Source organism: Hyla sarda, unplaced genomic scaffold (assembly GCF_029499605.1).
Source record: "Hyla sarda isolate aHylSar1 unplaced genomic scaffold, aHylSar1.hap1 scaffold_1288, whole genome shotgun sequence".
In the NCBI taxonomy this organism is placed as follows: domain Eukaryota; kingdom Metazoa; phylum Chordata; class Amphibia; order Anura; family Hylidae; genus Hyla; species Hyla sarda.
In genome coordinates, this window is record NW_026607911.1 from 1 (window position 1) to 24,757 (window position 24,757).

Below are 24,757 nucleotides of genomic sequence, written 5' to 3' on the forward strand. Positions count from 1 at the left end.
CTATCATGTCATGCCCTACCTGCACAGGTGTGCTGGCTACTCAAATGATCCAATTAAGGAGGCCATTTAGTCAGCAGCAGCAGAAGTCCTGTGCCTGGACGCTCCAACAGGGGCCAGACACAAGCAGAAGCAGAAGCAGAAGCAGCAGAAGCAGCAGCAGCACCACCTTTTGTTTTTTGGCTGCAGCAGCAGCAAGGCCCACAGGGCTGGCTAGCTGGCTAGCCAGCAAGCAGGTAGCAATGAAAGTAGGAATCTTTCTTTTTAACCCTGTAAGGGGGTGGTGCACTGTACCCGAAGATACTGCCATATCGGGTCAATGCATAGGGCGACGGAAGCAAGCTTCGAAATCGGCCCCCGTTCTCAAAAATCCATTTAATATATGGTCCCCAGATAGGGGACGTATCAGATATTAAACTGATAAGAACAGATACTACACTTGATCTTAGCCAAAAGGCCGAGAAGCGATAACCGTGAAAGGGGCGGGCCCAACAAGGTCCCCTTCATGGGCACTATCACTGCTTGCTGTCAGGGAGGCTGCCAGACAATTTTCCATGCACACTCTGGGCTGGGGGGCAGTCAACCACCAGTACACACAGCAGAACCTAAACCCATACCATTATTGCTAAGCAGCAAGACAGGGGCCCATTGCACTCCCACGGGGCCTTTTTAAATGCAATCCATAACCCGGATTTGCCAGGAACCCTTCTTACTCCTCCTACTTGCATGTGACACTGGGCTTAGGGTCTGCATAGGAAACACACACACAAGCACACACCTACCTTTGTTGCCTGCAGATGCCTCCTTGGCTGTCCCCAAACGGTATCAAACCAACACCCACGGGAAGCTGTAAGCATAGAGGACATGCCTGCACCCCATTGGACTTACCTGTGTGGGTTAAATCCGGGTTATTTGACAACCTATGGCGGTGATGGTTCTGCTCAGGCAGAGCAGTGCTGATGCTCCTCATAAAGCTGTCGCTGCTGTGAAGGTTCTAGGTGACATCACAAATCCCTTTGGTTACATACACAACAAAGCTGGGTTGTTGTTGTTTACACTCTGCAAGGCCTGTGGAAGTGAGTGACATCATAGCACTGTAGTTCTGAGGGTTCAAGATGGATGCAACAATCTCCTGTTGCTTCTATGAAGGCCGTAATAGACGACATCACCAAACAGCTCCATAGTCACATACACAGCAAAGGAGAGATGTTGTTTACACCTAGTGATGTCAGTGGTATTGAGTGACATCACAGCACAGTGCTAAGGCTCCTGGGCCTGGACACAGCAGCGGCTGCAATATCTCAACGGAGAATACGTTTATATCTATGTGTGTGTGTGCGCATATATATATATATATATATATATATATATATATATATATATATTTCTCCGCCGAAATCACTTTTAAACCCATTTCCACCTTTTTTTCCCTTCTCTTCCTCTTACTTTTTTTTCACGTTTTTTTACGTTTTTCTCCTTTTCGCCTCTTTTCTGGGCGTATTATTCTTCTTTTTCTTCTTTTTTTTCGTCTAATGCATACCCCATCAGTGCAGCAATGCTTATTCAATACCGCCAGCAGATGGAGACACTGGGGGATAATTTTCTAAGGATTTATACTGATTTTTCCTGTCTGAATTTGTCGCACAGAAAGTTGCAGGCCAAATATGTGTGACATTTCTGCGACTTTAGCTTCTAGAGCATTTTTACAACATTATACATAGGTGCTGAATACATAAAAAGCGACTGTTCAGCGACAGACAAGTCGCATCGGCTGAAAGTAGGCCAGAATGTCAGTCCATGTTGGAGCAGGTTTAGATACAGTCTAAAGCATAGATCTCAAAGTCTGTGCACAGAATTTAGCAAGGGCCTCGCACCTTCTGATGCATCAGGTAGGTGCACAATAGCATAGCCTAACCCTCTGTACTTTGGTCTATATTGATGCGGGACATAGACAGCCAGCTGATGACCAATCCATTAGTGCAATGGATGGCTGGAAGCATTTGTCTTTGCCTTTGCAATACCACAGAAGCAATGCATGGTCAATGTACAGCAATGACACACCTGTGTGAACAGCCAGGAGACCCCCCCCCCCCCCCCCCATGTTATGTTACATAGTTACATAGTTAGTACGGTCGAAAAAAGACATATGTCCATCACGTTCAACCAGGGAATTAAGGGGTAGGGGTGTGGCGCGATATTGGGGAAGGGATGAGATTTTATATTTCTTCATAAGCATTAATCTTATTTTGTCAATTAGGAACATTCAGCACCCACCCGCTATCAAGGCAGCTGCCTATCATGTCATGCCCTACCTGCACAGGTGTGCTGGCTACTCAAATGATCCAATTAAGGAGGCCATTTAGTCAGCAGCAGCAGAAGTCCTGTGCCTGGACGCTCCAACAGGGGCCAGACACAAGCAGAAGCAGAAGCAGCAGAAGCAGCAGCAGCACCACCTTTTGTTTTTTGGCTGCAGCAGCAGCAAGGCCCACAGGGCTGGCTAGCTGGCTAGCCAGCAAGCAGGTAGCAATGAAAGTAGGAATCTTTCTTTTTAACCCTGTAAGGGGGTGGTGCACTGTACCCGAAGATACTGCCATATCGGGTCAATGCATAGGGCGACGGAAGCAAGCTTCGAAATCGGCCCCCGTTCTCAAAAATCCATTTAATATATGGTCCCCAGATAGGGGACGTATCAGATATTAAACTGATAAGAACAGATACTACACTTGATCTTAGCCAAAAGGCCGATAAGCGATAACCGTGAAAGGGGCGGGCCCAACAAGGTCCCCTTCATGGGCACTATCACTGCTTGCTGTCAGGGAGGCTGCCAGACAATTTTCCATGCACACTCTGGGCTGGGGGGCAGTCAACCACCAGTACACACAGCAGAACCTAAACCCATACCATTATTGCTAAGCAGCAAGACAGGGGCCCATTGCACTCCCACGGGGCCTTTTTAAATGCAATCCATAACCCGGATTTGCCAGGAACCCTTCTTACTCCTCCTACTTGCATGTGACACTGGGCTTAGGATCTGCATAGGAAACACACACACAAGCACACACCTACCTTTGTTGCCTGCAGATGCCTCCTTGGCTGTCCCCAAACGGTATCAAACCAACACCCACGGGAAGCTGTAAGCATAGAGGACATGCCTGCACCCCATTGGACTTACCTGTGTGGGTTAAATCCGGGTTATTTGACAACCTATGGCGGTGATGGTTCTGCTCAGGCAGAGCAGTGCTGATGCTCCTCATAAAGCTGTCGCTGCTGTGAAGGTTCTAGGTGACATCACAAATCCCTTTGGTTACATACACAACAAAGCTGGGTTGTTGTTGTTTACACTCTGCAAGGCCTGTGGAAGTGAGTGACATCATAGCACTGTAGTTCTGAGGGTTCAAGATGGATGCAACAATCTCCTGTTGCTTCTATGAAGGCCGTAATAGACGACATCACCAAACAGCTCCATAGTCACATACACAGCAAAGGAGAGATGTTGTTTACACCTAGTGATGTCAGTGGTATTGAGTGACATCACAGCACAGTGCTAAGGCTCCTGGGCCTGGACACAGCAGCGGCTGCAATATCTCAACGGAGAATACGTTTATATCTATGTGTGTGTGTGCGCATATATATATATATATATATATATATATATATATATATATATATATATTTCTCCGCCGAAATCACTTTTAAACCCATTTCCACCTTTTTTTCCCTTCTCTTCCTCTTACTTTTTTTTCACGTTTTTTTACGTTTTTCTCCTTTTCGCCTCTTTTCTGGGCGTATTATTCTTCTTTTTCTTCTTTTTTTTCGTCTAATGCATACCCCATCAGTGCAGCAATGCTTATTCAATACCGCCAGCAGATGGAGACACTGGGGGATAATTTTCTAAGGATTTATACTGATTTTTCCTGTCTGAATTTGTCGCACAGAAAGTTGCAGGCCAAATATGTGTGACATTTCTGCGACTTTAGCTTCTAGAGCATTTTTACAACATTATACATAGGTGCTGAATACATAAAAAGCGACTGTTCAGCGACAGACAAGTCGCATCGGCTGAAAGTAGGCCAGAATGTCAGTCCATGTTGGAGCAGGTTTAGATACAGTCTAAAGCATAGATCTCAAAGTCTGTGCACAGAATTTAGCAAGGGCCTCGCACCTTCTGATGCATCAGGTAGGTGCACAATAGCATAGCCTAACCCTCTGTACTTTGGTCTATATTGATGCGGGACATAGACAGCCAGCTGATGACCAATCCATTAGTGCAATGGATGGCTGGAAGCATTTGTCTTTGCCTTTGCAATACCACAGAAGCAATGCATGGTCAATGTACAGCAATGACACACCTGTGTGAACAGCCAGGAGACCCCCCCCCCCCCCCCATGTTATGTTACATAGTTACATAGTTAGTACGGTCGAAAAAAGACATATGTCCATCACGTTCAACCAGGGAATTAAGGGGTAGGGGTGTGGCGCGATATTGGGGAAGGGATGAGATTTTATATTTCTTCATAAGCATTAATCTTATTTTGTCAATTAGGAACATTCAGCACCCACCCGCTATCAAGGCAGCTGCCTATCATGTCATGCCCTACCTGCACAGGTGTGCTGGCTACTCAAATGATCCAATTAAGGAGGCCATTTAGTCAGCAGCAGCAGAAGTCCTGTGCCTGGACGCTCCAACAGGGGCCAGACACAAGCAGAAGCAGAAGCAGCAGAAGCAGCAGCAGCAGCACCACCTTTTGTTTTTTGGCTGCAGCAGCAGCAAGGCCCACAGGGCTGGCTAGCTGGCTAGCCAGCAAGCAGGTAGCAATGAAAGTAGGAATCTTTCTTTTTAACCCTGTAAGGGGGTGGTGCACTGTACCCGAAGATACTGCCATATCGGGTCAATGCATAGGGCGACGGAAGCAAGCTTCGAAATCGGCCCCCGTTCTCAAAAATCCATTTAATATATGGTCCCCAGATAGGGGACGTATCAGATATTAAACTGATAAGAACAGATACTACACTTGATCTTAGCCAAAAGGCCGAGAAGCGATAACCGTGAAAGGGGCGGGCCCAACAAGGTCCCCTTCATGGGCACTATCACTGCTTGCTGTCAGGGAGGCTGCCAGACAATTTTCCATGCACACTCTGGGCTGGGGGGCAGTCAACCACCAGTACACACAGCAGAACCTAAACCCATACCATTATTGCTAAGCAGCAAGACAGGGGCCCATTGCACTCCCACGGGGCCTTTTTAAATGCAATCCATAACCCGGATTTGCCAGGAACCCTTCTTACTCCTCCTACTTGCATGTGACACTGGGCTTAGGATCTGCATAGGAAACACACACACAAGCACACACCTACCTTTGTTGCCTGCAGATGCCTCCTTGGCTGTCCCCAAACGGTATCAAACCAACACCCACGGGAAGCTGTAAGCATAGAGGACATGCCTGCACCCCATTGGACTTACCTGTGTGGGTTAAATCCGGGTTATTTGACAACCTATGGCGGTGATGGTTCTGCTCAGGCAGAGCAGTGCTGATGCTCCTCATAAAGCTGTCGCTGCTGTGAAGGTTCTAGGTGACATCACAAATCCCTTTGGTTACATACACAACAAAGCTGGGTTGTTGTTGTTTACACTCTGCAAGGCCTGTGGAAGTGAGTGACATCATAGCACTGTAGTTCTGAGGGTTCAAGATGGATGCAACAATCTCCTGTTGCTTCTATGAAGGCCGTAATAGACGACATCACCAAACAGCTCCATAGTCACATACACAGCAAAGGAGAGATGTTGTTTACACCTAGTGATGTCAGTGGTATTGAGTGACATCACAGCACAGTGCTAAGGCTCCTGGGCCTGGACACAGCAGCGGCTGCAATATCTCAACGGAGAATACGTTTATATCTATGTGTGTGTGTGCGCATATATATATATATATATATATATATATATATATATATATATATATATTTCTCCGCCGAAATCACTTTTAAACCCATTTCCACCTTTTTTTCCCTTCTCTTCCTCTTACTTTTTTTTCACGTTTTTTTACGTTTTTCTCCTTTTCGCCTCTTTTCTGGGCGTATTATTCTTCTTTTTCTTCTTTTTTTTCGTCTAATGCATACCCCATCAGTGCAGCAATGCTTATTCAATACCGCCAGCAGATGGAGACACTGGGGGATAATTTTCTAAGGATTTATACTGATTTTTCCTGTCTGAATTTGTCGCACAGAAAGTTGCAGGCCAAATATGTGTGACATTTCTGCGACTTTAGCTTCTAGAGCATTTTTACAACATTATACATAGGTGCTGAATACATAAAAAGCGACTGTTCAGCGACAGACAAGTCGCATCGGCTGAAAGTAGGCCAGAATGTCAGTCCATGTTGGAGCAGGTTTAGATACAGTCTAAAGCATAGATCTCAAAGTCTGTGCACAGAATTTAGCAAGGGCCTCGCACCTTCTGATGCATCAGGTAGGTGCACAATAGCATAGCCTAACCCTCTGTACTTTGGTCTATATTGATGCGGGACATAGACAGCCAGCTGATGACCAATCCATTAGTGCAATGGATGGCTGGAAGCATTTGTCTTTGCCTTTGCAATACCACAGAAGCAATGCATGGTCAATGTACAGCAATGACACACCTGTGTGAACAGCCAGGAGACCCCCCCCCCCCCCCCCCCCCATGTTATGTTACATAGTTACATAGTTAGTACGGTCGAAAAAAGACATATGTCCATCACGTTCAACCAGGGAATTAAGGGGTAGGGGTGTGGCGCGATATTGGGGAAGGGATGAGATTTTATATTTCTTCATAAGCATTAATCTTATTTTGTCAATTAGGAACATTCAGCACCCACCCGCTATCAAGGCAGCTGCCTATCATGTCATGCCCTACCTGCACAGGTGTGCTGGCTACTCAAATGATCCAATTAAGGAGGCCATTTAGTCAGCAGCAGCAGCAGAAGTCCTGTGCCTGGACGCTCCAACAGGGGCCAGACACAAGCAGAAGCAGAAGCAGCAGAAGCAGCAGCAGCACCACCTTTTGTTTTTTGGCTGCAGCAGCAGCAAGGCCCACAGGGCTGGCTAGCTGGCTAGCCAGCAAGCAGGTAGCAATGAAAGTAGGAATCTTTCTTTTTAACCCTGTAAGGGGGTGGTGCACTGTACCCAAAGATACTGCCATATCGGGTCAATGCATAGGGCGACGGAAGCAAGCTTCGAAATCGGCCCCCGTTCTCAAAAATCCATTTAATATATGGTCCCCAGATAGGGGACGTATCAGATATTAAACTGATAAGAACAGATACTACACTTGATCTTAGCCAAAAGGCCGAGAAGCGATAACTGTGAAAGGGGCGGGCCCAACAAGGTCCCCTTCATGGGCACTATCACTGCTTGCTGTCAGGGAGGCTGCCAGACAATTTTCCATGCACACTCTGGGCTGGGGGGCAGTCAACCACCAGTACACACAGCAGAACCTAAACCCATACCATTATTGCTAAGCAGCAAGACAGGGGCCCATTGCACTCCCACGGGGCCTTTTTAAATGCAATCCATAACCCGGATTTGCCAGGAACCCTTCTTACTCCTCCTACTTGCATGTGACACTGGGCTTAGGATCTGCATAGGAAACACACACACAAGCACACACCTACCTTTGTTGCCTGCAGATGCCTCCTTGGCTGTCCCCAAACGGTATCAAACCAACACCCACGGGAAGCTGTAAGCATAGAGGACATGCCTGCACCCCATTGGACTTACCTGTGTGGGTTAAATCCGGGTTATTTGACAACCTATGGCGGTGATGGTTCTGCTCAGGCAGAGCAGTGCTGATGCTCCTCATAAAGCTGTCGCTGCTGTGAAGGTTCTAGGTGACATCACAAATCCCTTTGGTTACATACACAACAAAGCTGGGTTGTTGTTGTTTACACTCTGCAAGGCCTGTGGAAGTGAGTGACATCATAGCACTGTAGTTCTGAGGGTTCAAGATGGATGCAACAATCTCCTGTTGCTTCTATGAAGGCCGTAATAGACGACATCACCAAACAGCTCCATAGTCACATACACAGCAAAGGAGAGATGTTGTTTACACCTAGTGATGTCAGTGGTATTGAGTGACATCACAGCACAGTGCTAAGGCTCCTGGGCCTGGACACAGCAGCGGCTGCAATATCTCAACGGAGAATACGTTTATATCTATGTGTGTGTGTGCGCATATATATATATATATATATATATATATATATATTTCTCCGCCGAAATCACTTTTAAACCCATTTCCACCTTTTTTTCCCTTCTCTTCCTCTTACTTTTTTTTCACGTTTTTTTAAGTTTTTCTCCTTTTCGCCTCTTTTCTGGGCGTATTATTCTTCTTTTTCTTCTTTTTTTTCGTCTAATGCATACCCCATCAGTGCAGCAATGCTTATTCAATACCGCCAGCAGATGGAGACACTGGGGGATAATTTTCTAAGGATTTATACTGATTTTTCCTGTCTGAATTTGTCGCACAGAAAGTTGCAGGCCAAATATGTGTGACATTTCTGCGACTTTAGCTTCTAGAGCATTTTTACAACATTATACATAGGTGCTGAATACATAAAAAGCGACTGTTCAGCGACAGACAAGTCGCATCGGCTGAAAGTAGGCCAGAATGTCAGTCCATGTTGGAGCAGGTTTAGATACAGTCTAAAGCATAGATCTCAAAGTCTGTGCACAGAATTTAGCAAGGGCCTCGCACCTTCTGATGCATCAGGTAGGTGCACAATAGCATAGCCTAACCCTCTGTACTTTGGTCTATATTGATGCGGGACATAGACAGCCAGCTGATGACCAATCCATTAGTGCAATGGATGGCTGGAAGCATTTGTCTTTGCCTTTGCAATACCACAGAAGCAATGCATGGTCAATGTACAGCAATGACACACCTGTGTGAACAGCCAGGAGACCCCCCCCCCATGTTATGTTACATAGTTACATAGTTAGTACGGTCGAAAAAAGACATATGTCCATCACGTTCAACCAGGGAATTAAGGGGTAGGGGTGTGGCGCGATATTGGGGAAGGGATGAGATTTTATATTTCTTCATAAGCATTAATCTTATTTTGTCAATTAGGAACATTCAGCACCCACCCGCTATCAAGGCAGCTGCCTATCATGTCATGCCCTACCTGCACAGGTGTGCTGGCTACTCAAATGATCCAATTAAGGAGGCCATTTAGTCCTGAAGTCCAGAAGTCCTGTGCCTGGACGCTCCAACAGGGGCCAGACACAAGCAGAAGCAGAAGCAGCAGAAGCAGCAGCAGCACCACCTTTTGTTTTTTGGCTGCAGCAGCAGCAAGGCCCACAGGGCTGGCTAGCTGGCTAGCCAGCAAGCAGGTAGCAATGAAAGTAGGAATCTTTCTTTTTAACCCTGTAAGGGGGTGGTGCACTGTACCCGAAGATACTGCCATATCGGGTCAATGCATACGGCGACGGAAGCAAGCTTCGAAATCGGCCCCCGTTCTCAAAAATCCATTTAATATATGGTCCCCAGATAGGGGACGTATCAGATATTAAACTGATAAGAACAGATACTACACTTGATCTTAGCCAAAAGGCCGAGAAGCGATAACCGTGAAAGGGGCGGGCCCAACAAGGTCCCCTTCATGGGCACTATCACTGCTTGCTGTCAGGGAGGCTGCCAGACAATTTTCCATGCACACTCTGGGCTGGGGGGCAGTCAACCACCAGTACACACAGCAGAACCTAAACCCATACCATTATTGCTAAGCAGCAAGACAGGGGCCCATTGCACTCCCACGGGGCCTTTTTAAATGCAATCCATAACCCGGATTTGCCAGGAACCCTTCTTACTCCTCCTACTTGCATGTGACACTGGGCTTAGGATCTGCATAGGAAACACACACACAAGCACACACCTACCTTTGTTGCCTGCAGATGCCTCCTTGGCTGTCCCCAAACGGTATCAAACCAACACCCACGGGAAGCTGTAAGCATAGAGGACATGCCTGCACCCCATTGGACTTACCTGTGTGGGTTAAATCCGGGTTATTTGACAACCTATGGCGGTGATGGTTCTGCTCAGGCAGAGCAGTGCTGATGCTCCTCATAAAGCTGTCGCTGCTGTGAAGGTTCTAGGTGACATCACAAATCCCTTTGGTTACATACACAACAAAGCTGGGTTGTTGTTGTTTACACTCTGCAAGGCCTGTGGAAGTGAGTGACATCATAGCACTGTAGTTCTGAGGGTTCAAGATGGATGCAACAATCTCCTGTTGCTTCTATGAAGGCCGTAATAGACGACATCACCAAACAGCTCCATAGTCACATACACAGCAAAGGAGAGATGTTGTTTACACCTAGTGATGTCAGTGGTATTGAGTGACATCACAGCACAGTGCTAAGGCTCCTGGGCCTGGACACAGCAGCGGCTGCAATATCTCAACGGAGAATACGTTTATATCTATGTGTGTGTGTGCGCATATATATATATATATATATATATATATATATATATATATATATATATATTTCTCCGCCGAAATCACTTTTAAACCCATTTCCACCTTTTTTTCCCTTCTCTTCCTCTTACTTTTTTTTCACGTTTTTTTACGTTTTTCTCCTTTTCGCCTCTTTTCTGGGCGTATTATTCTTCTTTTTCTTCTTTTTTTTCGTCTAATGCATACCCCATCAGTGCAGCAATGCTTATTCAATACCGCCAGCAGATGGAGACACTGGGGGATAATTTTCTAAGGATTTATACTGATTTTTCCTGTCTGAATTTGTCGCACAGAAAGTTGCAGGCCAAATATGTGTGACATTTCTGCGACTTTAGCTTCTAGAGCATTTTTACAACATTATACATAGGTGCTGAATACATAAAAAGCGACTGTTCAGCGACAGACAAGTCGCATCGGCTGAAAGTAGGCCAGAATGTCAGTCCATGTTGGAGCAGGTTTAGATACAGTCTAAAGCATAGATCTCAAAGTCTGTGCACAGAATTTAGCAAGGGCCTCGCACCTTCTGATGCATCAGGTAGGTGCACAATAGCATAGCCTAACCCTCTGTACTTTGGTCTATATTGATGCGGGACATAGACAGCCAGCTGATGACCAATCCATTAGTGCAATGGATGGCTGGAAGCATTTGTCTTTGCCTTTGCAATACCACAGAAGCAATGCATGGTCAATGTACAGCAATGACACACCTGTGTGAACAGCCAGGAGACCCCCCCCCCCCCCCCCCCATGTTATGTTACATAGTTACATAGTTAGTACGGTCGAAAAAAGACATATGTCCATCACGTTCAACCAGGGAATTAAGGGGTAGGGGTGTGGCGCGATATTGGGGAAGGGATGAGATTTTATATTTCTTCATAAGCATTAATCTTATTTTGTCAATTAGGAACATTCAGCACCCACCTGCTATCAAGGCAGCTGCCTATCATGTCATGCCCTACCTGCACAGGTGTGCTGGCTACTCAAATGATCCAATTAAGGAGGCCATTTAGTCAGCAGCAGCAGAAGTCCTGTGCCTGGACGCTCCAACAGGGGCCAGACACAAGCAGAAGCAGAAGCAGCAGAAGCAGCAGCAGCACCACCTTTTGTTTTTTGGCTGCAGCAGCAGCAAGGCCCACAGGGCTGGCTAGCTGGCTAGCCAGCAAGCAGGTAGCAATGAAAGTAGGAATCTTTCTTTTTAACCCTGTAAGGGGGTGGTGCACTGTACCCGAAGATACTGCCATATCGGGTCAATGCATAGGGCGACGGAAGCAAGCTTCGAAATCGGCCCCCGTTCTCAAAAATCCATTTAATATATGGTCCCCAGATAGGGGACGTATCAGATATTAAACTGATAAGAACAGATACTACACTTGATCTTAGCCAAAAGGCCGAGAAGCGATAACCGTGAAAGGGGCGGGCCCAACAAGGTCCCCTTCATGGGCACTATCACTGCTTGCTGTCAGGGAGGCTGCCAGACAATTTTCCATGCACACTCTGGGCTGGGGGGCAGTCAACCACCAGTACACACAGCAGAACCTAAACCCATACCATTATTGCTAAGCAGCAAGACAGGGGCCCATTGCACTCCCACGGGGCCTTTTTAAATGCAATCCATAACCCGGATTTGCCAGGAACCCTTCTTACTCCTCCTACTTGCATGTGACACTGGGCTTAGGATCTGCATAGGAAACACACACACAAGCACACACCTACCTTTGTTGCCTGCAGATGCCTCCTTGGCTGTCCCCAAACGGTATCAAACCAACACCCACGGGAAGCTGTAAGCATAGAGGACATGCCTGCACCCCATTGGACTTACCTGTGTGGGTTAAATCCGGGTTATTTGACAACCTATGGCGGTGATGGTTCTGCTCAGGCAGAGCAGTGCTGATGCTCCTCATAAAGCTGTCACTGCTGTGAAGGTTCTAGGTGACATCACAAATCCCTTTGGTTACATACACAACAAAGCTGGGTTGTTGTTGTTTACACTCTGCAAGGCCTGTGGAAGTGAGTGACATCATAGCACTGTAGTTCTGAGGGTTCAAGATGGATGCAACAATCTCCTGTTGCTTCTATGAAGGCCGTAATAGACGACATCACCAAACAGCTCCATAGTCACATACACAGCAAAGGAGAGATGTTGTTTACACCTAGTGATGTCAGTGGTATTGAGTGACATCACAGCACAGTGCTAAGGCTCCTGGGCCTGGACACAGCAGCGGCTGCAATATCTCAACGGAGAATACGTTTATATCTATGTGTGTGTGTGCGCATATATATATATATATATATATATATATATATATATATTTCTCCGCCGAAATCACTTTTAAACCCATTTCCACCTTTTTTTCCCTTCTCTTCCTCTTACTTTTTTTTCACGTTTTTTTACGTTTTTCTCCTTTTCGCCTCATTTCTGGGCGTATTATTCTTCTTTTTCTTCTTTTTTTTCGTCTAATGCATACCCCATCAGTGCAGCAATGCTTATTCAATACCGCCAGCAGATGGAGACACTGGGGGATAATTTTCTAAGGATTTATACTGATTTTTCCTGTCTGAATTTGTCGCACAGAAAGTTGCAGGCCAAATATGTGTGACATTTCTGCGACTTTAGCTTCTAGAGCATTTTTACAACATTATACATAGGTGCTGAATACATAAAAAGCGACTGTTCAGCGACAGACAAGTCGCATCGGCTGAAAGTAGGCCAGAATGTCAGTCCATGTTGGAGCAGGTTTAGATACAGTCTAAAGCATAGATCTCAAAGTCTGTGCACAGAATTTAGCAAGGGCCTCGCACCTTCTGATGCATCAGGTAGGTGCACAATAGCATAGCCTAACCCTCTGTACTTTGGTCTATATTGATGCGGGACATAGACAGCCAGCTGATGACCAATCCATTAGTGCAATGGATGGCTGGAAGCATTTGTCTTTGCCTTTGCAATACCACAGAAGCAATGCATGGTCAATGTACAGCAATGACACACCTGTGTGAACATCCAGGAGACCCCCCCCCCCCCCCCCCCATGTTATGTTACATAGTTACATAGTTAGTACGGTCGAAAAAAGACATATGTCCATCACGTTCAACCAGGGAATTAAGGGGTAGGGGTGTGGCGCGATATTGGGGAAGGGATGAGATTTTATATTTCTTCATAAGCATTAATCTTATTTTGTCAATTAGGAACATTCAGCACCCACCCGCTATCAAGGCAGCTGCCTATCATGTCATGCCCTACCTGCACAGGTGTGCTGGCTACTCAAATGATCCAATTAAGGAGGCCATTTAGTCAGCAGCAGCAGAAGTCCTGTGCCTGGACGCTCCAACAGGGGCCAGACACAAGCAGAAGCAGCAGAAGCAGCAGCAGCACCACCTTTTGTTTTTTGGCTGCAGCAGCAGCAAGGCCCACAGGGCTGGCTAGCTGGCTAGCCAGCAAGCAGGTAGCAATGAAAGTAGGAATCTTTCTTTTTAACCCTGTAAGGGGGTGGTGCACTGTACCCGAAGATACTGCCATATCGGGTCAATGCATAGGGCGACGGAAGCAAGCTTCGAAATCGGCCCCCGTTCTCAAAAATCCATTTAATATATGGTCCCCAGATAGGGGACGTATCAGATATTAAACTGATAAGAACAGATACTACACTTGATCTTAGCCAAAAGGCCGAGAAGCGATAACCGTGAAAGGGGCGGGCCCAACAAGGTCCCCTTCATGGGCACTATCACTGCTTGCTGTCAGGGAGGCTGCCAGACAATTTTCCATGCACACTCTGGGCTGGGGGGCAGTCAACCACCAGTACACACAGCAGAACCTAAACCCATACCATTATTGCTAAGCAGCAAGACAGGGGCCCATTGCACTCCCACGGGGCCTTTTTAAATGCAATCCATAACCCGGATTTGCCAGGAACCCTTCTTACTCCTCCTACTTGCATGTGACACTGGGCTTAGGATCTGCATAGGAAACACACACACAAGCACACACCTACCTTTGTTGCCTGCAGATGCCTCCTTGGCTGTCCCCAAACGGTATCAAACCAACACCCACGGGAAGCTGTAAGCATAGAGGACATGCCTGCACCCCATTGGACTTACCTGTGTGGGTTAAATCCGGGTTATTTGACAACCTATGGCGGTGATGGTTCTGCTCAGGCAGAGCAGTGCTGATGCTCCTCATAAAGCTGTCGCTGCTGTGAAGGTTCTAGGTGACATCACAAATCCCTTTGGTTACATACACAACAAAGCTGGGTTGTTGTTGTTTACACTCTGCAAGGCCTGTGGAAGTGAGTGACATCATAGCACTGTAGTTCTGAGGGTTCAAGATGGATGCAACAATCTCCTGTTGCTTCTATGAAGGCCGTAATAGACGACATCACCAAACAGCTCCATAGTCACATACACAGCAAAGGAGAGATGTTGTTTACACCTAGTGATGTCAGTGGTATTGAGTGACATCACAGCACAGTGCTAAGGCTCCTGGGCCTGGACACAGCAGCGGCTGCAATATCTCAACGGAGAATACGTTTATATCTATGTGTGTGTGTGCGCATATATATATATATATATATATATATATATTTCTCCGCCGAAATCACTTTTAAACCCATTTCCACCTTTTTTTCCCTTCTCTTCCTCTTACTTTTTTTTCACGTTTTTTTAAGTTTTTCTCCTTTTCGCCTCTTTTCTGGGCGTATTATTCTTCTTTTTCTTCTTTTTTTTCGTCTAATGCATACCCCATCAGTGCAGCAATGCTTATTCAATACCGCCAGCAGATGGAGACACTGGGGGATAATTTTCTAAGGATTTATACTGATTTTTCCTGTCTGAATTTGTCGCACAGAAAGTTGCAGGCCAAATATGTGTGACATTTCTGCGACTTTAGCTTCTAGAGCATTTTTACAACATTATACATAGGTGCTGAATACATAAAAAGCGACTGTTCAGCGACAGACAAGTCGCATCGGCTGAAAGTAGGCCAGAATGTCAGTCCATGTTGGAGCAGGTTTAGATACAGTCTAAAGCATAGATCTCAAAGTCTGTGCACAGAATTTAGCAAGGGCCTCGCACCTTCTGATGCATCAGGTAGGTGCACAATAGCATAGCCTAACCCTCTGTACTTTGGTCTATATTGATGCGGGACATAGACAGCCAGCTGATGACCAATCCATTAGTGCAATGGATGGCTGGAAGCATTTGTCTTTGCCTTTGCAATACCACAGAAGCAATGCATGGTCAATGTACAGCAATGACACACCTGTGTGAACAGCCAGGAGACCCCCCCCCCCCCCCCCCCCATGTTATGTTACATAGTTACATAGTTAGTACGGTCGAAAAAAGACATATGTCCATCACGTTCAACCAGGGAATTAAGGGGTAGGGGTGTGGCGCGATATTGGGGAAGGGATGAGATTTTATATTTCTTCATAAGCATTAATCTTATTTTGTCAATTAGGAACATTCAGCACCCACCCGCTATCAAGGCAGCTGCCTATCATGTCATGCCCTACCTGCACAGGTGTGCTGGCTACTCAAATGATCCAATTAAGGAGGCCATTTAGTCAGCAGCAGCAGAAGTCCTGTGCCTGGACGCTCCAACAGGGGCCAGACACAAGCAGAAGCAGAAGCAGCAGAAGCAGCAGCAGCACCACCTTTTGTTTTTTGGCTGCAGCAGCAGCAAGGCCCACAGGGCTGGCTAGCTGGCTAGCCAGCAAGCAGGTAGCAATGAAAGTAGGAATCTTTCTTTTTAACCCTGTAAGGGGGTGGTGCACTGTACCCGAAGATACTGCCATATCGGGTCAATGCATAGGGCGACGGAAGCAAGCTTCGAAATCGGCCCCCGTTCTCAAAAATCCATTTAATATATGGTCCCCAGATAGGGGACGTATCAGATATTAAACTGATAAGAACAGATACTACACTTGATCTTAGCCAAACGGCCGAGAAGCGATAACCGTGAAAGGGGCGGGCCCAACAAGGTCCCCTTCATGGGCACTATCACTGCTTGCTGTCAGGGAGGCTGCCAGACAATTTTCCATGCACACTCTGGGCTGGGGGGCAGTCAACCACCAGTACACACAGCAGAACCTAAACCCATACCATTATTGCTAAGCAGCAAGACAGGGGCCCATTGCACTCCCACGGGGCCTTTTTAAATGCAATCCATAACCCGGATTTGCCAGGAACCCTTCTTACTCCTCCTACTTGCATGTGACACTGGGCTTAGGATCTGCATAGGAAACACACACACAAGCACACACCTACCTTTGTTGCCTGCAGATGCCTCCTTGGCTGTCCCCAAACGGTATCAAACCAACACCCACGGGAAGCTGTAAGCATAGAGGACATGCCTGCACCCCATTGGACTTACCTGTGTGGGTTAAATCCGGGTTATTTGACAACCTATGGCGGTGATGGTTCTGCTCAGGCAGAGCAGTGCTGATGCTCCTCATAAAGCTGTCGCTGCTGTGAAGGTTCTAGGTGACATCACAAATCCCTTTGGTTACATACACAACAAAGCTGGGTTGTTGTTGTTTACACTCTGCAAGGCCTGTGGAAGTGAGTGACATCATAGCACTGTAGTTCTGAGGGTTCAAGATGGATGCAACAATCTCCTGTTGCTTCTATGAAGGCCGTAATAGACGACATCACCAAACAGCTCCATAGTCACATACACAGCAAAGGAGAGATGTTGTTTACACCTAGTGATGTCAGTGGTATTGAGTGACATCACAGCACAGTGCTAAGGCTCCTGGGCCTGGACACAGCAGCGGCTGCAATATCTCAACGGAGAATACGTTTATATCTATGTGTGTGTGTGCGCATATATATATATATATATATATATATATATATATATATATATATATATTTCTCCGCCGAAATCACTTTTAAACCCATTTCCACCTTTTTTTCCCTTCTCTTCCTCTTACTTTTTTTTCACGTTTTTTTACGTTTTTCTCCTTTTCGCCTCTTTTCTGGGCGTATTATTCTTCTTTTTCTTCTTTTTTTTCGTCTAATGCATACCCCATCAGTGCAGCAATGCTTATTCAATACCGCCAGCAGATGGAGACACTGGGGGATAATTTTCTAAGGATTTATACTGATTTTTCCTGTCTGAATTTGTCGCACAGAAAGTTGCAGGCCAAATATGTGTGACATTTCTGCGACTTTAGCTTCTAGAGCATTTTTACAACATTATACATAGGTGCTGAATACATAAAAAGCGACTGTTCAGCGACAGACAAGTCGCATCGGCTGAAAGTAGGCCAGAATGTCAGTCCATGTTGGAGCAGGTTTAGATACAGTCTAAAGCATAGATCTCAAAGTCTGTGCACAGAATTTAGCAAGGGCCTCGCACCTTCTGATGCATCAGGTAGGTGCACAATAGCATAGCCTAACCCTCTGTACTTTGGTCTATATTGATGCGGGACATAGACAGCCAGCTGATGACCAATCCATTAGTGCAATGGATGGCTGGAAGCATTTGTCTTTGCCTTTGCAATACCACAGAAGCAATGCATGGTCAATGTACAGCAATGACACACCTGTGTGAACAGCCAGGAGACCCCCCCCCCCCCATGTTATGTTACATAGTTACATAGTTAGTACGGTCGAAAAAAGACATATGTCCATCACGTTCAACCAGGGAATTAAGGGGTAGGGGTGTGGCGCGATATTGGGGAAGGGATGAGATTTTATATTTCTTCATAAGCATTAATCTTATTTTGTCAATTAGGAACATTCAGCACCCACCCGCTATCAAGGCAGCTGCCTATCATGTCATGCCCTACCTGCACAGGTGTGCTGGCTACTCAAATGATCCAATTAAGGAGGCCATTTAGTCAGCAGCAGCAGAAGTCCTGTGCCTGGACGCTCCAACAGGGGCCAGACACAAGCAGAAGCAGAAGCAGCAGAAGCAGCAGCAGCACCACCTTTTGTTTTTTGGCTGCAGCAGCAGCAAGGCCCACAGGGCTGGCTAGCTGGCTAGCCAGCAAGCAGGTAGCAATGAAAGTAGGAATCTTTCTTTTTAACCCTGTAAGGGGGTGGTGCACTGTACCCGAAGATACTGCCATATCGGGTCAATGCATAGGGCGACGGAAGCAAGCTTCGAAATCGGCCCCCGTTCTCAAAAATCCATTTAATATATGGTCCCCAGATAGGGGACGTATCAGATATTAAACTGATAAGAACAGATACTACACTTGATCTTAGCCAAAAGGCCGAGAAGCGATAACCGTGAAAGGGGCGGGCCCAACAAGGTCCCCTTCATGGGCACTATCACTGCTTGCTGTCAGGGAGGCTGCCAGACAATTTTCCATGCACACTCTGGGCTGGGGGGCAGTCAACCACCAGTACACACAGCAGAACCTAAACCCATACCATTATTGCTAAGCAGCAAGACAGGGGCCCATTGCACTCCCACGGGGCCTTTTTAAATGCAATCCATAACCCGGATTTGCCAGGAACCCTTCTTACTCCTCCTACTTGCATGTGACACTGGGCTTAGGATCTGCATAGGAAACACACACACAAGCACACACCTACCTTTGTTGCCTGCAGATGCCTCCTTGGCTGTCCCCAAACGGTATCAAACCAACACCCACGGGAAGCTGTAAGCATAGAGGACATGCCTGCACCCCATTGGACTTACCTGTGTGGGTTAAATCCGGGTTATTTGACAACCTATGGCGGTGATGGTTCTGCTCAGGCAGAGCAGTGCTGATGCTCCTCATAAAGCTGTCGCTGCTGTGAAGGTTCTAGGTGACATCACAAATCCCTTTGGTTACATACACAACAAAGCTGGGTTGTTGTTGTTTACACTCTGCAAGGCCTGTGGAAGTGAGTGACATCATAGCACTGTAGTTCTGAGGGTTCAAGATGGATGCAACAATCTCCTGTTGCTTCTATGAAGGCCGTAATAGACGACATCACCAAACAGCTCCATAGTCACATACACAGCAAAGGAGAGATGTTGTTTACACCTAGTGATGTCAGTGGTATTGAGTGACATCACAGCACAGTGCTAAGGCTCCTGGGCCTGGACACAGCAGCGGCTGCAATATCTCAACGGAGAATACGTTTATATCTATGTGTGTGTGTGCGCATATATATATATATATATATATATATATATATATATATATATATATTTTTCCGCCGAAATCACTTTTAAACCCATTTCCACCTTTTTTTCCCTTCTCTTCCTCTTACTTTTTTTTCACGTTTTTTTACGTTTTTCTCCTTTTCGCCTCTTTTCTGGGCGTATTATTCTTCTTTTTCTTCTTTTTTTTCGTCTAATGCATACCCCATCAGTGCAGCAATGCTTATTCAATACCGCCAGCAGATGGAGACACTGGGGGATAATTTTCTAAGGATTTATACTGATTTTTCCTGTCTGAATTTGTCGCACAGAAAGTTGCAGGCCAAATATGTGTGACATTTCTGCGACTTTAGCTTCTAGAGCATTTTTACAACATTATACATAGGTGCTGAATACATAAAAAGCGACTGTTCAGCGACAGACAAGTCGCATCGGCTGAAAGTAGGCCAGAATGTCAGTCCATGTTGGAGCAGGTTTAGATACAGTCTAAAGCATAGATCTCAAAGTCTGTGCACAGAATTTAGCAAGGGCCTCGCACCTTCTGATGCATCAGGTAGGTGCACAATAGCATAGCCTAACCCTCTGTACTTTGGTCTATATTGATGCGGGACATAGACAGCCAGCTGATGACCAATCCATTAGTGCAATGGATGGCTGGAAGCATTTGTCTTTGCCTTTGCAATACCACAGAAGCAATGCATGGTCAATGTACAGCAATGACACACCTGTGTGAACAGCCAGGAGACCCCCCCCCCCCCATGTTATGTTACATAGTTACATAGTTAGTACGGTCGAAAAAAGACATATGTCCATCACGTTCAACCAGGGAATTAAGGGGTAGGGGTGTGGCGCGATATTGGGGAAGGGATGAGATTTTATATTTCTTCATAAGCATTAATCTTATTTTGTCAATTAGGAACATTCAGCACCCACCCGCTATCAAGGCAGCTGCCTATCATGTCATGCCCTACCTGCACAGGTGTGCTGGCTACTCAAATGATCCAATTAAGGAGGCCATTTAGTCAGCAGCAGCAGAAGTCCTGTGCCTGGACGCTCCAACAGGGGCCAGACACAAGCAGAAGCAGAAGCAGCAGAAGCAGCAGCAGCACCACCTTTTGTTTTTTGGCTGCAGCAGCAGCAAGGCCCACAGGGCTGGCTAGCTGGCTAGCCAGCAAGCAGGTAGCAATGAAAGTAGGAATCTTTCTTTTTAACCCTGTAAGGGGGTGGTGCACTGTACCCGAAGATACTGCCATATCGGGTCAATGCATAGGGCGACGGAAGCAAGCTTCGAAATCGGCCCCCGTTCTCAAAAATCCATTTAATATATGGTCCCCAGATAGGGGACGTATCAGATATTAAACTGATAAGAACAGATACTACACTTGATCTTAGCCAAAAGGCCGAGAAGCGATAACCGTGAAAGGGGCGGGCCCAACAAGGTCCCCTTCATGGGCACTATCACTGCTTGCTGTCAGGGAGGCTGCCAGACAATTTTCCATGCACACTCTGGGCTGGGGGGCAGTCAACCACCAGTACACACAGCAGAACCTAAACCCATACCATTATTGCTAAGCAGCAAGACAGGGGCCCATTGCACTCCCACGGGGCCTTTTTAAATGCAATCCATAACCCGGATTTGCCAGGAACCCTTCTTACTCCTCCTACTTGCATGTGACACTGGGCTTAGGATCTGCATAGGAAACACACACACAAGCACACACCTACCTTTGTTGCCTGCAGATGCCTCCTTGGCTGTCCCCAAACGGTATCAAACCAACACCCACGGGAAGCTGTAAGCATAGAGGACATGCCTGCACCCCATTGGACTTACCTGTGTGGGTTAAATCCGGGTTATTTGACAACCTATGGCGGTGATGGTTCTGCTCAGGCAGAGCAGTGCTGATGCTCCTCATAAAGCTGTCGCTGCTGTGAAGGTTCTAGGTGACATCACAAATCCCTTTGGTTACATACACAACAAAGCTGGGTTGTTGTTGTTTACACTCTGCAAGGCCTGTGGAAGTGAGTGACATCATAGCACTGTAGTTCTGAGGGTTCAAGATGGATGCAACAATCTCCTGTTGCTTCTATGAAGGCCGTAATAGACGACATCACCAAACAGCTCCATAGTCACATACACAGCAAAGGAGAGATGTTGTTTACACCTAGTGATGTCAGTGGTATTGAGTGACATCACAGCACAGTGCTAAGGCTCCTGGGCCTGGACACAGCAGCGGCTGCAATATCTCAACGGAGAATACGTTTATATCTATGTGTGTGTGTGCGCATATATATATATATATATATATATATATATATATATATATATATTTCTCCGCCGAAATCACTTTTAAACCCATTTCCACCTTTTTTTCCCTTCTCTTCCTCTTACTTTTTTTTCACGTTTTTTTACGTTTTTCTCCTTTTCGCCTCTTTTCTGGGCGTATTATTCTTCTTTTTCTTCTTTTTTTTCGTCTAATGCATACCCCATCAGTGCAGCAATGCTTATTCAATACCGCCAGCAGATGGAGACACTGGGGGATAATTTTCTAAGGATTTATACTGATTTTTCCTGTCTGAATTTGTCGCACAGAAAGTTGCAGGCCAAATATGTGTGACATTTCTGCGACTTTAGCTTCTAGAGCATTTTTACAACATTATACATAGGTGCTGAATACATAAAAAGCGACTGTTCAGCGACAGACAAGTCGCATCGGCTGAAAGTAGGCCAGAATGTCAGTCCATGTTGGAGCAGGTTTAGATACAGTCTAAAGCATAGATCTCAAAGTCTGTGCACAGAATTTAGCAAGGGCCTCGCACCTTCTGATGCATCAGGTAGGTGCACAATAGCATAGCCTAACCCTCTGTACTTTGGTCTATATTGATGCGGGACATAGACAGCCAGCTGATGACCAATCCATTAGTGCAATGGATGGCTGGAAGCATTTGTCTTTGCCTTTGCAATACCACAGAAGCAATGCATGGTCAATGTACAGCAATGACACACCTGTGTGAACAGCCAGGAGACCCCCCCCCCCCCCCCCCCATGTTATGTTACATAGTTACATAGTTAGTACGGTCGAAAAAAGACATATGTCCATCACGTTCAACCAGGGAATTAAGGGGTAGGGGTGTGGCGCGATATTGGGGAAGGGATGAGATTTTATATTTCTTCATAAGCATTAATCTTATTTTGTCAATTAGGAACATTCAGCACCCACCCGCTATCAAGGCAGCTGCCTATCATGTCATGCCCTACCTGCACAGGTGTGCTGGCTACTCAAATGATCCAATTAAGGAGGCCATTTAGTCAGCAGCAGCAGAAGTCCTGTGCCTGGACGCTCCAACAGGGGCCAGACACAAGCAGAAGCAGAAGCAGCAGAAGCAGCAGCAGCACCACCTTTTGTTTTTTGGCTGCAGCAGCAGCAAGGCCCACAGGGCTGGCTAGCTGGCTAGCCAGCAAGCAGGTAGCAATGAAAGTAGGAATCTTTCTTTTTAACCCTGTAAGGGGGTGGTGCACTGTACCCGAAGATACTGCCATATCGGGTCAATGCATAGGGCGACGGAAGCAAGCTTCGAAATCGGCCCCCGTTCTCAAAAATCCATTTAATATATGGTCCCCAGATAGGGGACGTATCAGATATTAAACTGATAAGAACAGATACTACACTTGATCTTAGCCAAAAGGCCGAGAAGCGATAACCGTGAAAGGGGCGGGCCCAACAAGGTCCCCTTCATGGGCACTATCACTGCTTGCTGTCAGGGAGGCTGCCAGACAATTTTCCATGCACACTCTGGGCTGGGGGGCAGTCAACCACCAGTACACACAGCAGAACCTAAACCCATACCATTATTGCTAAGCAGCAAGACAGGGGCCCATTGCACTCCCATGGGGCCTTTTTAAATGCAATCCATAACCCGGATTTGCCAGGAACCCTTCTTACTCCTCCTACTTGCATGTGACACTGGGCTTAGGATCTGCATAGGAAACACACACACAAGCACACACCTACCTTTGTTGCCTGCAGATGCCTCCTTGGCTGTCCCCAAACGGTATCAAACCAACACCCACGGGAAGCTGTAAGCATAGAGGACATGCCTGCACCCCATTGGACTTACCTGTGTGGGTTAAATCCGGGTTATTTGACAACCTATGGCGGTGATGGTTCTGCTCAGGCAGAGCAGTGCTGATGCTCCTCATAAAGCTGTCGCTGCTGTGAAGGTTCTAGGTGACATCACAAATCCCTTTGGTTACATACACAACAAAGCTGGGTTGTTGTTGTTTACACTCTGCAAGGCCTGTGGAAGTGAGTGACATCATAGCACTGTAGTTCTGAGGGTTCAAGATGGATGCAACAATCTCCTGTTGCTTCTATGAAGGCCGTAATAGACGACATCACCAAACAGCTCCATAGTCACATACACAGCAAAGGAGAGATGTTGTTTACACCTAGTGATGTCAGTGGTATTGAGTGACATCACAGCACAGTGCTAAGGCTCCTGGGCCTGGACACAGCAGCGGCTGCAATATCTCAACGGAGAATACGTTTATATCTATGTGTGTGTGTGCGCATATATATATATATATATATATATATATATATATATATATATATATATTTCTCCGCCGAAATCACTTTTAAACCCATTTCCACCTTTTTTTCCCTTCTCTTCCTCTTACTTTTTTTTCACGTTTTTTTACGTTTTTCTCCTTTTCGCCTCTTTTCTGGGCGTATTATTCTTCTTTTTCTTCTTTTTTTTCGTCTAATGCATACCCCATCAGTGCAGCAATGCTTATTCAATACCGCCAGCAGATGGAGACACTGGGGGATAATTTTCTAAGGATTTATACTGATTTTTCCTGTCTGAATTTGTCGCACAGAAAGTTGCAGGCCAAATATGTGTGACATTTCTGCGACTTTAGCTTCTAGAGCATTTTTACAACATTATACATAGGTGCTGAATACATAAAAAGCGACTGTTCAGCGACAGACAAGTCGCATCGGCTGAAAGTAGGCCAGAATGTCAGTCCATGTTGGAGCAGGTTTAGATACAGTCTAAAGCATAGATCTCAAAGTCTGTGCACAGAATTTAGCAAGGGCCTCGCACCTTCTGATGCATCAGGTAGGTGCACAATAGCATAGCCTAACCCTCTGTACTTTGGTCTATATTG

At 46.2% G+C, this 24,757-nt stretch overlaps 11 non-coding genes across 11 annotated transcripts; all 11 read right to left on the reverse strand.

Moving 5' to 3' along the window:
- Nucleotides 1–275: 275 nt before the first annotated feature.
- On the reverse strand, nucleotides 276–466 carry LOC130304683 (U2 spliceosomal RNA). Its single transcript, XR_008854414.1, has one exon. It is a non-coding gene; the product is annotated as a U2 spliceosomal RNA (small nuclear RNA).
- A 2,093-nt stretch (nucleotides 467–2,559) lies between these two features.
- On the reverse strand, nucleotides 2,560–2,750 carry LOC130304709 (U2 spliceosomal RNA). Its single transcript, XR_008854439.1, has one exon. It is a non-coding gene; the product is annotated as a U2 spliceosomal RNA (small nuclear RNA).
- Nucleotides 2,751–4,848: 2,098 nt separating this feature from the next.
- LOC130304694 (U2 spliceosomal RNA) lies at nucleotides 4,849–5,039 on the reverse strand. The gene has a single exon (XR_008854425.1). It is a non-coding gene; the product is annotated as a U2 spliceosomal RNA (small nuclear RNA).
- A 2,103-nt stretch (nucleotides 5,040–7,142) lies between these two features.
- On the reverse strand, nucleotides 7,143–7,333 carry LOC130304705 (U2 spliceosomal RNA). Its single transcript, XR_008854435.1, has one exon. It is a non-coding gene; the product is annotated as a U2 spliceosomal RNA (small nuclear RNA).
- Nucleotides 7,334–9,408: 2,075 nt separating this feature from the next.
- On the reverse strand, nucleotides 9,409–9,599 carry LOC130304708 (U2 spliceosomal RNA). Its single transcript, XR_008854438.1, has one exon. It is a non-coding gene; the product is annotated as a U2 spliceosomal RNA (small nuclear RNA).
- Nucleotides 9,600–11,699: 2,100 nt separating this feature from the next.
- On the reverse strand, nucleotides 11,700–11,890 carry LOC130304706 (U2 spliceosomal RNA). Its single transcript, XR_008854436.1, has one exon. It is a non-coding gene; the product is annotated as a U2 spliceosomal RNA (small nuclear RNA).
- Nucleotides 11,891–13,972: 2,082 nt separating this feature from the next.
- Nucleotides 13,973–14,163, reverse strand: LOC130304715 (U2 spliceosomal RNA). The gene has a single exon (XR_008854441.1). It is a non-coding gene; the product is annotated as a U2 spliceosomal RNA (small nuclear RNA).
- A 2,081-nt stretch (nucleotides 14,164–16,244) lies between these two features.
- LOC130304707 (U2 spliceosomal RNA) lies at nucleotides 16,245–16,435 on the reverse strand. Its single transcript, XR_008854437.1, has one exon. It is a non-coding gene; the product is annotated as a U2 spliceosomal RNA (small nuclear RNA).
- A 2,092-nt stretch (nucleotides 16,436–18,527) lies between these two features.
- Nucleotides 18,528–18,718, reverse strand: LOC130304672 (U2 spliceosomal RNA). The gene has a single exon (XR_008854404.1). It is a non-coding gene; the product is annotated as a U2 spliceosomal RNA (small nuclear RNA).
- A 2,090-nt stretch (nucleotides 18,719–20,808) lies between these two features.
- LOC130304673 (U2 spliceosomal RNA) lies at nucleotides 20,809–20,999 on the reverse strand. The gene has a single exon (XR_008854405.1). It is a non-coding gene; the product is annotated as a U2 spliceosomal RNA (small nuclear RNA).
- Nucleotides 21,000–23,093: 2,094 nt separating this feature from the next.
- Nucleotides 23,094–23,284, reverse strand: LOC130304674 (U2 spliceosomal RNA). Its single transcript, XR_008854406.1, has one exon. It is a non-coding gene; the product is annotated as a U2 spliceosomal RNA (small nuclear RNA).
- Nucleotides 23,285–24,757: the final 1,473 nt, after the last annotated feature.